Source organism: Drosophila sulfurigaster, chromosome 2L (assembly GCF_023558435.1).
Source record: "Drosophila sulfurigaster albostrigata strain 15112-1811.04 chromosome 2L, ASM2355843v2, whole genome shotgun sequence".
NCBI lineage: Eukaryota > Metazoa > Arthropoda > Insecta > Diptera > Drosophilidae > Drosophila > Drosophila sulfurigaster.
Genome location: NC_084881.1, coordinates 4375549 through 4387335, shown reverse-complemented (window position 1 = coordinate 4387335; position 11787 = coordinate 4375549). Strand labels below are relative to the sequence as shown.

The following is an 11787-nucleotide window of genomic DNA, read 5'->3' as shown; positions in this document are numbered from 1 at the left end:
CACGGAGTTTCTCGTTTTTCGGGCCTTTACCCCACACCTGATATATAATTGTCCGATTTTCTTATATTTCTTTATTTCAGTTTATTTCACAACAACTTGTTCTCTCGTTCACGTTCTTGTTCATAGTGATCGCACTTTCGTCTCGTGCTCGACCGATACACCTATCGGTCGGGCTTCTAACTCGATATATATTTAATCGATTAATTCTTAATGTTACTTTATGCTAATTTAAATCTAGTATTTACAATATTTACAAAGAATACTTTAGTTTCGCAAGATGTGATTCTTGCATACCCAGATTTCACAAAAGAATTTCAGCTAACAACAGATGCTTCAAATTACGCAATAGGCGCAGTACTAGAACAGAATGGCAGATCGATCACTTTTATTTCGCGTACACTAACTAGCACTGAAGAAAACTATGCCACGAATGAAAAAGAAATGTTGGCCATAGTATGGACTCTTCAAAGTCTACGCATGTACCTTTACGGTACTTCTAAAGTTATAATATTCACTGATCATCAACCATTAACTTTTGCATTAAGCAACAAAAATCATAATGGTAAACTCAAAAGGTGGAAAAGCTACCTTGAAGAGTACAATCACGAACTCAGATACAAACCAGGAACCTCCAACGTAGTGACAGATGCCCTATCTAGAAATCCTCCAGGTGCTCAGATAAATAGCACCACAGCTACCATTCATAGCACACGAGAGTTCATCGCACAATCTTATACCTTGTGCAAACATTCCAATTAACGTATTCAAAAACCAATTATTATTACTGACTTCAGATAAGGAATCTTACGAATTCGAATTACCCATTCCACAGTATCATCGACATACAATAAAGAAAAGAGAGTACTCTGAAGAAGACCTGATAAAAATCTTAAAAGAAAGGCTTGACCCAAAGATTGTAAACGGCTTGCTTACTTCTGAAAGAATAATGGGAAAAATTCAAAATATTTACCCTTTTAATTTCAGTAGTTATAAAGTAAGATACACACAAACCCAAGTAGAGGATATTCCTTTAGAATCTGACCAGAATGAAATCATCGTCAAAGAGCATGTTCGAGCTCATAGAAATCCAATCGAAAACAAAATCCAAATTCTCAGCAAATTTTTTTTCCCAGGTTTAACAAAGAAAGTAACGGCTATTGCCAAGCAGTGCGAAACTTGCAAACTTTCTAAGTATGATAGGCATCCTCAACATGGGGAAATCCAACCAACTCCAATACCTACTTACCCTGGAGAAATTATCCATATAGATCTATACACTACACAGAAAACTTTAGTACTTACTGCAATAGATAAATTTTCAAAATATGCTCAGATTAAAATAGTAAAATCAAGAGCTGCTGAAGATCTAAAAACGCCCCTTCGGGAGGTAATGATGGCATTTGGCATGCCAAAGTTAGTCGTCATGGACAACGAAAAGGCTCTAAACGCAGCGTCAATCAAGTTCTTATTAAAAGAACAACTTAAAGTAGAAGTCTTCACGACCCCACCGTATGCTTCCACAAGCAATGGTCAAATAGAAAGATTTCATTCAACTATGATCGAAATCTTGAGGTGTCTTAAACGAGACGAGTCGACAGCCACTTTTGAGGACTTGATCTTTAAAACAGTAAAAGAATCAATCCACTCAACAACGAAAAAGAAACCTATAGAAATATTTTTTGGCAATCAATTTAATTCAAATCCAATAGAACTCGAACGCTTAAGAAATCAGATTAGTAATAACATCACCAAAAAACAGGAAGAGGATATCTCTTATCACAACCAGAAAAGAAACCCTTTAAGAAAATATGAAAAAGGCGAAACCATTTTTATTAAAATTGACAAAAGACTATGGTCCAAAATAACCCCTAGATATCGAAAAGAAATCGTAGCTAAAGACAAAAATACAACAGTGAAAACTCAATCAGGAAGAATTGTTCATAAAAATAATATAAAAACGTAATTTTGTCCACAGGTTTTTTTTACCATTATGCTACGGATTGGCAACCGTATTAGATTACTCACACTCACAACTAATCCCGATAAAAACAGGAATCGCCGCAATCCAGGAGAGTACATTTAAAATAATCCATGTTTTCAACATAAAAGAATACGAAGAAATGACCTCAAAACTAGAAGAGTCATTAAAGAACGTTAGCTACTCTCATCAATTATATCCATACTTAGAATATGAACTAAATATAATTAAAAACGAGTTACGTAGGTTAAGACCGAACAAACGGAAAATTAGATCCATAGATGCTTTAGGAACAGCATGGAAATGGCTGGCCGGTACACCGGACAGAAGTGATCATGAAATTCTAATAGCAAAATTGATCGAACAATTAGAAAATAACAATAGACAGGTAATAATCAATAAAAAATTAACTGCAGGAATAAATGAAATGAGTCGAGTAACAAACGCAATATTAAAACACACTATAGACACTAATGATACTAAAGAAAATTTTGTATCAATTTTAAAATATAAACTTCAACTTCTAAAAAATGACTTAAACAATCTAGTAAATGCAATAAGCTGGGCTAAAACCAACACTGTAAACTCAATTATATTATCAGAAATCGAAGTAAATAAAAATAGAAGAAATATTAAGTAATGAAGAAGGAATGTTTATCAATATAGAGGAATTAGTTGAATTTGCTAAAATAAAGATAACAACAAACGGCAATAGTATGCTCTATATGGTAAACATACCCCTAGTAGGAACACAACCATGTAACTCTATGATAATTAAAGCAGTTAAGCAAGACAATGTAATAAATTACATAAAATATGAAAACATAATAATTTGTAACAAAACTATTTACGCTATAATACAAGAATGTGAAACATTTAGTGATAAGACAATTTGTAATAAAAATAATGTTATTAATCTTAATAACGACTCTTGCATAGCACCGCTACTTCAAAATAGAAATCCACACTGCAAAGCCATCAACAATCAACACATCCCAAATCATCAGGAGATAGTGACCGGCACCATCCTTCTCAACAGCTTCAAAGGCAACATTAAAATCGACAAAGAAGAAATGGAGCTGGAAGGAACTTATCTAATACAGTTCCAAAACTCTACAGTCTACATCAACGAAGACAAGTACGAGTCAATAGAAGCAAAATACGCAGAAACAACACCCCCACTTTTCCAATTAATGGCCGAAAAGACGTTAACAGAAGAGGTTCTTTCGCTACAAATGCTGAAAGAAATCAACATCAATAACACTCGGAAACTGGATACGCTAAGAACTGAGAGCTTTAAGGCAAACTCTATCAGCTTCGGACTTTTTGGTGTCTTAGTGATAACATTCATCATAATAGCCATATGGATATGGAAGCTGAAATCCGCGCCAGAATTACAGAAGGCCACACAAGCACAGGAAGTCGAAACTCCAAGCAATGGAACGTGAAAACGCTTCTACATTGCGTCCGAGGACGTCCGCGCTTAAAGGGGGAGGAGTTAACAACAATGTTGACACACCAGAAGGTGGCTAAGTGCATCGACACCTGAAATGCACTCAGCCAATTCTACAAGCTCTGCAAAGTCTGCAGAACATCCGCCACGTGCCCTGGATCAGCACATCGATCGTGGGACACTTGCGCAACGCGGGATAGCAAGCAGCAGCGAGTGCCACATGCCCTGTGTCAGCACAATATCCATCGTGGGACACTTGCGCAACCAGCGCCAACGCGGGATCGTCAGCAGCGACGGCAGCAGCGGTAGCGGTAGCGAGTTTTCATTATAAGAATTAGAATTGTCATAATTTAGTTCCATTTTGGCAACCAAATAAAGCAATCGCTTTTTTTTTAATAAAACAAACATAACGTTTTGTTAATTCATATGAAGAAAACAACTGACATACAAAGCTGTGTTAAGAACGCCCTGAACCAGGGGTGCCTTAACATGAGCATCAAGCGGCAGTTCTGAGTGCAAGCTGGGTGAAATGTTGACCTCCAATAACCATGGTACAAGATCCGAGTCTAAGATCACATCAAATCCAAATAATTCAAAACAACTGTATTTGGACTCCACGTTTGCTCGTATCATGCTATTTATGCCATTTTCACCAGCTAAAATTGTGCGTAACACTAGACTCCTTAGCGCCTCCCAGAGGCCGTCTGTGCGGACTCCACGATTGGCCAAATAATTCCATAGCGACTTAATTGTCCACTTGTGACCATGACAAGCATTAATATCCTTAACATCGATCGTTCAATGTATCAATCTTGGCGCTATATTTCACTGTAGAATATAACTCAACATAAAATATATTATATTTCTTAAACGCATAATTCACATAACTGACGCGAATCTTGCCAAACCATTGTGATACATGAAGACTCTCAAGGGATTTACAGATGTTACAAGTACGTATAGACGTAAGTCGAATTTGCTTCCATTTATTAGCAAAGGACGTTCGATATATCTATAAAATTGAATTGAATGATCAATCAGCTGTCACTGAAAAAAAACTACAATGCAATGCAAATAAGCGGCAATAAAAATATCAAATTAATCTTTATTATACATTTCAAGTATTCGGTATGTACGATACGATTTAAATATTAAAACATTCATAATGGATAGTCAATTTTTACAAGAAAAACAGTTGGTTCTCCAAACTCGAAGATGGTGCACGGTGAATACTCTCAGCTATCAAAAATGCTAGCTTATGAGCATATTGACAAACTGCAGGACTCGGCAAGTTCCAGACCAATTGTAGTACATATGTGTCATTTTGTACGTGAGTATTTGTATCTTATCAGCATTCAGACCCATGCTGTCGTGCAAAACATTGTAGTTCGTTGGAGAAACAGTACCTTGTTTTATGGCCTGCGAAACCAAATAGAAATCATAACGCTCGGGCAAAGTGATAACATCATCGACTATTGTTCCAGGTTCGGGATTGCGCTTATTCACAAAGTAACGTGTGTTAATTCTTTTGTTACAACAATAAATGCCAAATTGCAACCTTTCTCTTTTCCCGCCGATTTGTAGATCTCGTCCAGTCGAGTTTTGAGGAATTTCACCTCAATATTGAATACTTGATTTAGCTGACCATCACCTACACCGTCGCGGAAAAAGAGAATGCGGTCGGGCAAACTCCCATGATGCTCACGATATGCCTTTAGTGCACATGTCATATTCATTAATATTTGATTAGACAGTTCCTGACCCTTCATATGTTCAGTAACTGAAGAGAAATAACGTGTGGAGGACTTCATATCCATAGTAGCTACAAAAGCACCATATGACTTGTTTTTGTTCTTGGACGAGTGGCATACATCAAATCCAACGGTCATCAATCCATTTATAGGAAGCTCTATCATCCATGGAGCACCCATTAGTTTGGCATTCATTTGAATTACAACTTTGGTTGCAATCGACATTAGACCGCTTGATCTATCCGGGCGGGGTGCAATTGTTTTAAGTGTTACTACTTGAGAGGGTACTGGACGATCAACACACGTTCGTTTCTTAATGCAACTATATCTGCAAACACAAAATACCACGGTAATTTAAATGTATCAGCAATTCTTACAAGAAAAGCAATTCGTGAACAATTATTCAAACTTACTTCTCTTCGTTAGGAGACTTTATAACAATCATTATAATTTGTGGATCTTTAGCGGCAGCATTATCGATCGCTTGCGAATAAGTCCCATTGCGATCATCCGAAATTTCTTCACTGTAAGAGTAAAAATAATACAATATAAGGATAAATACACGAGTAACAAATTAGAACATACTATCTGGGTTCGCTCATACGAAGTTTCATGCCTCCAGATGCCTGCATACACAGCTTCACAAACTGTTGTACTTCATGCTTTGACCGACTTGGTGTTATGACATACCAACGTTTTATGTCTACGTTTGTAAACATAGCGTCTTTACGACATTCGTATGTCCAATCAGCGCGGGCATCGCATAAAAAGCGCCTTTGACCTCCAAATACAATCTTCTGTGGCGGCAGAACTCGAGCACGTATCTCAACAAGAGCAGAATCCAATTCAACATTCCACGACTTCAACATATTAACACTACTTTCCGATTTCTGCAGACGCTGATTAAATGCACGCAACCTATCAATTCGACGATCGGGAGCAATTCTAGTATGCTCGCCCATTGCCTTCATTAATTGGAAGTCAGATCGCATACCGTCAGTTAAACCAGTAGCTCGAGCCAATTCAGGAATTAACATTATCAATTGATCAGCACCTCCACGAATATTTTTCTCACTTGGACGAGACACTACGAGTGGTTGCTTATGGTCTCGAATTATTATGTTGTAGCGCTTTGTAATTATAGAATCAAAAAGTTTTAAATTCTTACACTCTTATATTTGTAATCTTTCAACTTACTTTCTTATAATATTCAACATACGATATTTCTCCATCCTTGGTACTGAATTTAGACATCGGGGATGACTCAAAAGCGACATCATCTACTCTATATGTTTTATTATTGTATTCTGTTAATACAATCATCCCTACAAATGAAATAAATTTAGTTTAGCGTGATATTTTTGATTACAAATAATAGCATCTTACCTATCACTTCACGTTTAAATGCGCCCTGAAAGTCGTCATGTTCTCGAATGTTTTTCGACAAAATTTGATACAAAGTATCCGTTCTCATGACTTTGTGAGCGATTTCAGTGCATAAGAGAAAATCCGATTCATGTTGACGAATTGAAGTTATATACCCCGGCCATAATTCCATTCGATGCTTACTATCCAATACAATCTACAAAATTGCATACCATATTAAAAAATATATAAAAAAAATTACATTTTATTGCTTACCTTGGCTTGCGGGTCGAAATAATTGCGAGACACTATTTGAAGTTGCAGGCCTTCCATAGCACGACGCAAAATCAAGTTAAGAACTTGTAACTGCTGAGGATCCATTGCCTCAACAATACCTACACTCCTTATTTTAATGCTTATATTCTCTCCTGAACGACTCTTTGTCAAGAGATCCAAAACATATGAACTATTAGGTGTGTCCTTGAACTTGGTGGTGCAGAACAACACTGATCCATCAAAAATATATCCGCCTAATATATTACTGTGCTCTCTCAATAAGCCCTGACGTATGAATGTATTATCAACATCGGGCGAGAAATCAACACGGTATTGATAAAGCGACCAATTGGGACGCTTAAGAAATTTGAAGTAATTTGTTTGAACAGTGATTGGTTTGCCTGTAGTACCCATTTTAGTAAGCAGACCACTGGGACGAGATCGCACAATTTCGGTAATTAATCGTCGTCCACGCACCGATCCACGAGGGTCACCTACTTATTGAAAATATTGATTATTAATTCCTTGGATTACAATTTTTATAATTATATGTTAATTTACCCTCAGCAGCCCCAGTATCGCCTAGAGTAGCTGGGTTACATATGGGCCGCCTAGCCTCAGCTTGCTGCGGTACTGGTGCATGACCCTAAAAAAGAAAAAAAAATAATTTAGATGATAATAGTCAGTCTTACATGTTATGTATTATTCTTTGAAAATTATAAGAATGCATGATAATCCAATAGTTTATAGTCATATTTAGTGAAAAATATTCCACCGTTGAACAGACAGAGTCGCACTCAACGGAGTGCCTATTCTTAAGAATGCATTTTGTAATCTCATGACGTTTTTGTAAAAATTAAGAAACTAACTTATTATTTGATATACTATTTATTGCACTACAGACATACAGTGACATACTAAAGTATTAGAACACTAAATTTAAACTGTTACTCCGCAGTACTTGTGCAGTAATCGCGAAACTTACTTTTATATTTTTGTTTTTTATTTATTTTATTATTTTAGTCGGTGAAATAAATACAGTAGAAACTCTAAATAAACTAAATATAACAAAAATTATTCATCTAATATTGACAATGATGGATTTGAATTACACGATCAGCACAAAAAGTGAGCACATCTAGCATCACACAAAAATTTGTAAGGCTGAGCACAATTTCTCAAATACAGTCACATAACGTCCCACACTCACAATGGATGCACAGAAACATATATGTATGTGTGTATAACAGAAGTCTCATATTTAAGACTAATCATAAAACAGCTTATTTAGACAATTTTCTCGGCACAAGCCGCTTTGTGAATACTATGTTTGTAAATCTATTTACATATTTATTTAAACAACTTCTTCAATAAAATGACTCAAAGCGTAAAACACTTTTTTAATGTTTTCAATTTTAATAAGTATGTAAGTATATATTAGAACTCATTTAAAATGTAAAGTTTTACTTTTATGCTAATTCTTATTTGGATCCTCTTGAACTTTACATTAAATTGCGATTAGTTTTTGAATACACTGCACGAAGTAAACGGTTTCTGGTGTCTATCGTATTCAGTTCTTTCGTTGGTATGTAAATTTAAACATGCACATAAATACGTATGCATATATACTTCAGCATTACAATCTCAATGCTAATAATAATTACCATTTTCTACATATTAAAGAATTCTGTAGGTTTGTGGATAATTCATATTTAAGTACGTCCAAGCACATATACGCATGAAACCATTTCAATTTATTTTGTTTTGCACTAGCACCGTAATTCGCCGTTATTTTTCGTTATCTCTCAACTATACATTCATAAGTGCAAAAGTATACATGTATGTATGTACTTGCTTTGTACTTTTGGATTCATCATTCTATTTTCTTCACCTTAATACAATTAAAAAAAATGCCGTAGCGTTACAATTCGCCATTATTTTTCGTTCTTCATCTCTCCACTACACATTAATAAATTGTCCCATTTTCTTCATCTTCGTATCGAAGGAATAACAAACAAAACTCTGTATTTTAGTGTATGTGTGTAGGGACTAGTATGAGTTCATTCAATTATTTCAACACAAGTCAATTTAAATTTACTGATATTAAAATGTATGTATATTCAAAGTTATTTAAATAAATTAAATAAAAATAGAATGTACTGTATATGTATATTTACCAGTTGAGGAACTAGGCCCCTTGACAATTCTTCGTTAGGTTTTTTTCCCCGTCCTCGACCACGTGAATGTCCTGAATTAGCTGGTAAATTATTCATATTTTTTTTCTTTTAAATCACAAAACTTCTTTACACCTCGAAAGATTACAACCAAATAGCTCCAATTAATCGTTACTTACGAATGTCACAACTTTGTATCGATAACATAGTGATGACATATTTTGCAAAGATAATTATGCCTACTGAGCTTCCGAAAAAATATTAATTTGGTAGTAGGGCTGATGGAAAATATGTTACAATAGATTTTATCGATTGTAATCATTTTATGGGTCGTTTCAAGATAATCACAAAAATCGAAATTATTTATGTACATGCGACACAAGCAAAAGTAGTTTTCATGACAAAGCATCTAAACGCAGAGAAACCCAAAATATTATTTTAATCCGAAAAATTTTCCACTTTTATAGAATTTTCTGTTGTACAAAAGTTTTGCAGGGGAATAAATCTCCTAACAAAAGATTTCGTACAAAACTTTAAGGAAGGCGATATAGAGGAATATATCTCCTAAGAAAAGGTTCCGCTTTGTCTAACACGCTTTTACGAAACGATGCATGCAATATTTAAAATTTTTGTGACTTCATTTCAAAGCAGAAACTTCCGAGTGAATCTTTTTTGAACAAAGTACTTTTTTTTATTGTCATCTTATTTTTATTGTTATCTTATCATGTAAAAAAATTAAAATTGTTGGCAAGAAAACAACAAAAGTGAGGTCTTAAACGAATGAAAATGAGCTACTGAATTAATATGGCAATCTGCCCGAAACTATAAATTTTAGCTTTAAAACTATTCCAAATTAAAACTTCTGCATTGCAATACTTTGAAAGGAAGCAAAAAATAAATCGAATTCTAGTGCAGTATTATTGTTTATACTTACTACTCATTTTCGCTGGTTTATTTTCGTTTTTCGACGATATTTTTTCATGTGCTTGAGTTGATTTGTTTATTCGCGCATTAACATCTGTTGGTAAAATGCGACTTTAATATAATATCATAAAACCGCACCATTCTAGCAGACACGCTTGGTGTAAACTACTGGGAATCACATAGGCGTTTGCTGGAAGATTAATCTTGCCAGCGATCGTATAACGATTTTTAAAGTACTGATTGCGCTGAGAATGCCTCTTAGAGCAAAAAAGTTTTACAAAAAGTTGTGCAATTAAAATGCAGTAAAACTTTATAAGGATGATGTCAATGTAAGTGCAAGCAGCGACAAGCAAAGCGAGAAGACGGCAGAGTGACAGCTTTGCGGGAAGCGAGCTTATTGCTCTGTTCGATCTGAGCGAGTTGAAACGAGAAAGTGGATTGCGAACAGTATATGTACACATGTATGTATAAGCAATGTAATATTATTTTTTATTCCCACTTCTCATAGGGTATTACTTTGTATCTGCAGGAAATGTAATGCGTCATGGGCGCCTGTCCGTCTGTATGAACCCTTAGATCTCAGAGACCATTTGAGTTAGATATTTGTATACCCGCTACCCATAGGGTAGAAGGGTATTATAACTTTGTGCCGGCAGGAAATGTATGTAACAGGTAGAACGAGGCATCTCCGACCCTATAAAGTATATATATTCTTGATCAGCGTCAACAGCCGAGACGAGATAGCCATGTCCGTCTGTCCGTCTGTGTGTCTGTCCGTATGAACACCTAGATCTCAGAGACTATAAGAGATAGAGCTATAATTTTTTTTCGACAGCATTTGTTATGTTTGCACGCAGATCAAGTTTGTTTCAAATTTTTGCCACGCCCACTTCCGCCCCCGTAAATCAAAAAAATCGAATAACAAGCGTAAATTTAAAGCTAAATTTTAGTATATACAATAATTACTATAGTAGTTATGATTCCTTAAAATTTAGTTGCGATCAGATAAAAATTGTGGAAGTTATTAAAGAAATACTTTTGTATGAGCAAAAACGCCTACTTACTAGGGCTCTTAGTTGCTTTGGCCGACAATCTGGTACATTGTGCCGTCTATGGTGTATTTTGAATGGTGTGCTGTATCGATATACCAAACATACCATTTGGTATATTTTTAGTATTTTTTTAGTATTTTCGGTATATTTTGAAAATAATACCAATATTTTGCCCTTATTAAAAATGGGTAGCGGGTATCTCACAGTCGAGCACACTCGACTGTAACTTTCTTACTTGTTTTCAATAGCAATTGTTATTTTTGCACGCAGATCAAGTTTATTTCAAATTTTTGCCACACCCACTTGCGCCCTCTTAAATCAAAAAATACGATTCGAGGAAGAGTCATTAAAGTTAGTTACGATTTACATACGAATGTATGTAACTATGGTTTTATGACTACTAATTTGGTTCCGATCAGATTAAAATTGTAAAAGTTAATTGGGAAATAATTGTATATGGCAGAAAACTTAGTTGCCATGGTTTAGAATCTGATATATTGTTACTGTTTTATATTTTTAATTTACTAGAATATTTATACACCAAATATTATTTTGGTACAGCTACCCATAGGATAGAAGAGTATTATAACTTTGTGGGAGAGACGATTTAGCCATGTCCGCCTGTCTGTTTGTCCGTATGAACACCTAGATCTCAGAGACTATAAGAGATAGAGCTATAATTTCGACAACATTTGTTGTGTTTGCACGCAGATCAGGTTTGTTTCAATTGTTTGCCCCGGTTGGTTGCGATCAAATAAAAATTGTCGAAGTTATTAAAGAAATACTTTTGCATGGGAAAAAACGCCCACTTACT

General features: G+C 35.2%; 1 pseudogene; it reads right to left on the bottom strand.

Annotated features, from left to right (window-relative positions):
* Nucleotides 1-4582: 4582 nt before the first annotated feature.
* Nucleotides 4583-9160, bottom strand: LOC133840272 (protein aubergine-like; annotated as a pseudogene).
* Nucleotides 9161-11787: the final 2627 nt, after the last annotated feature.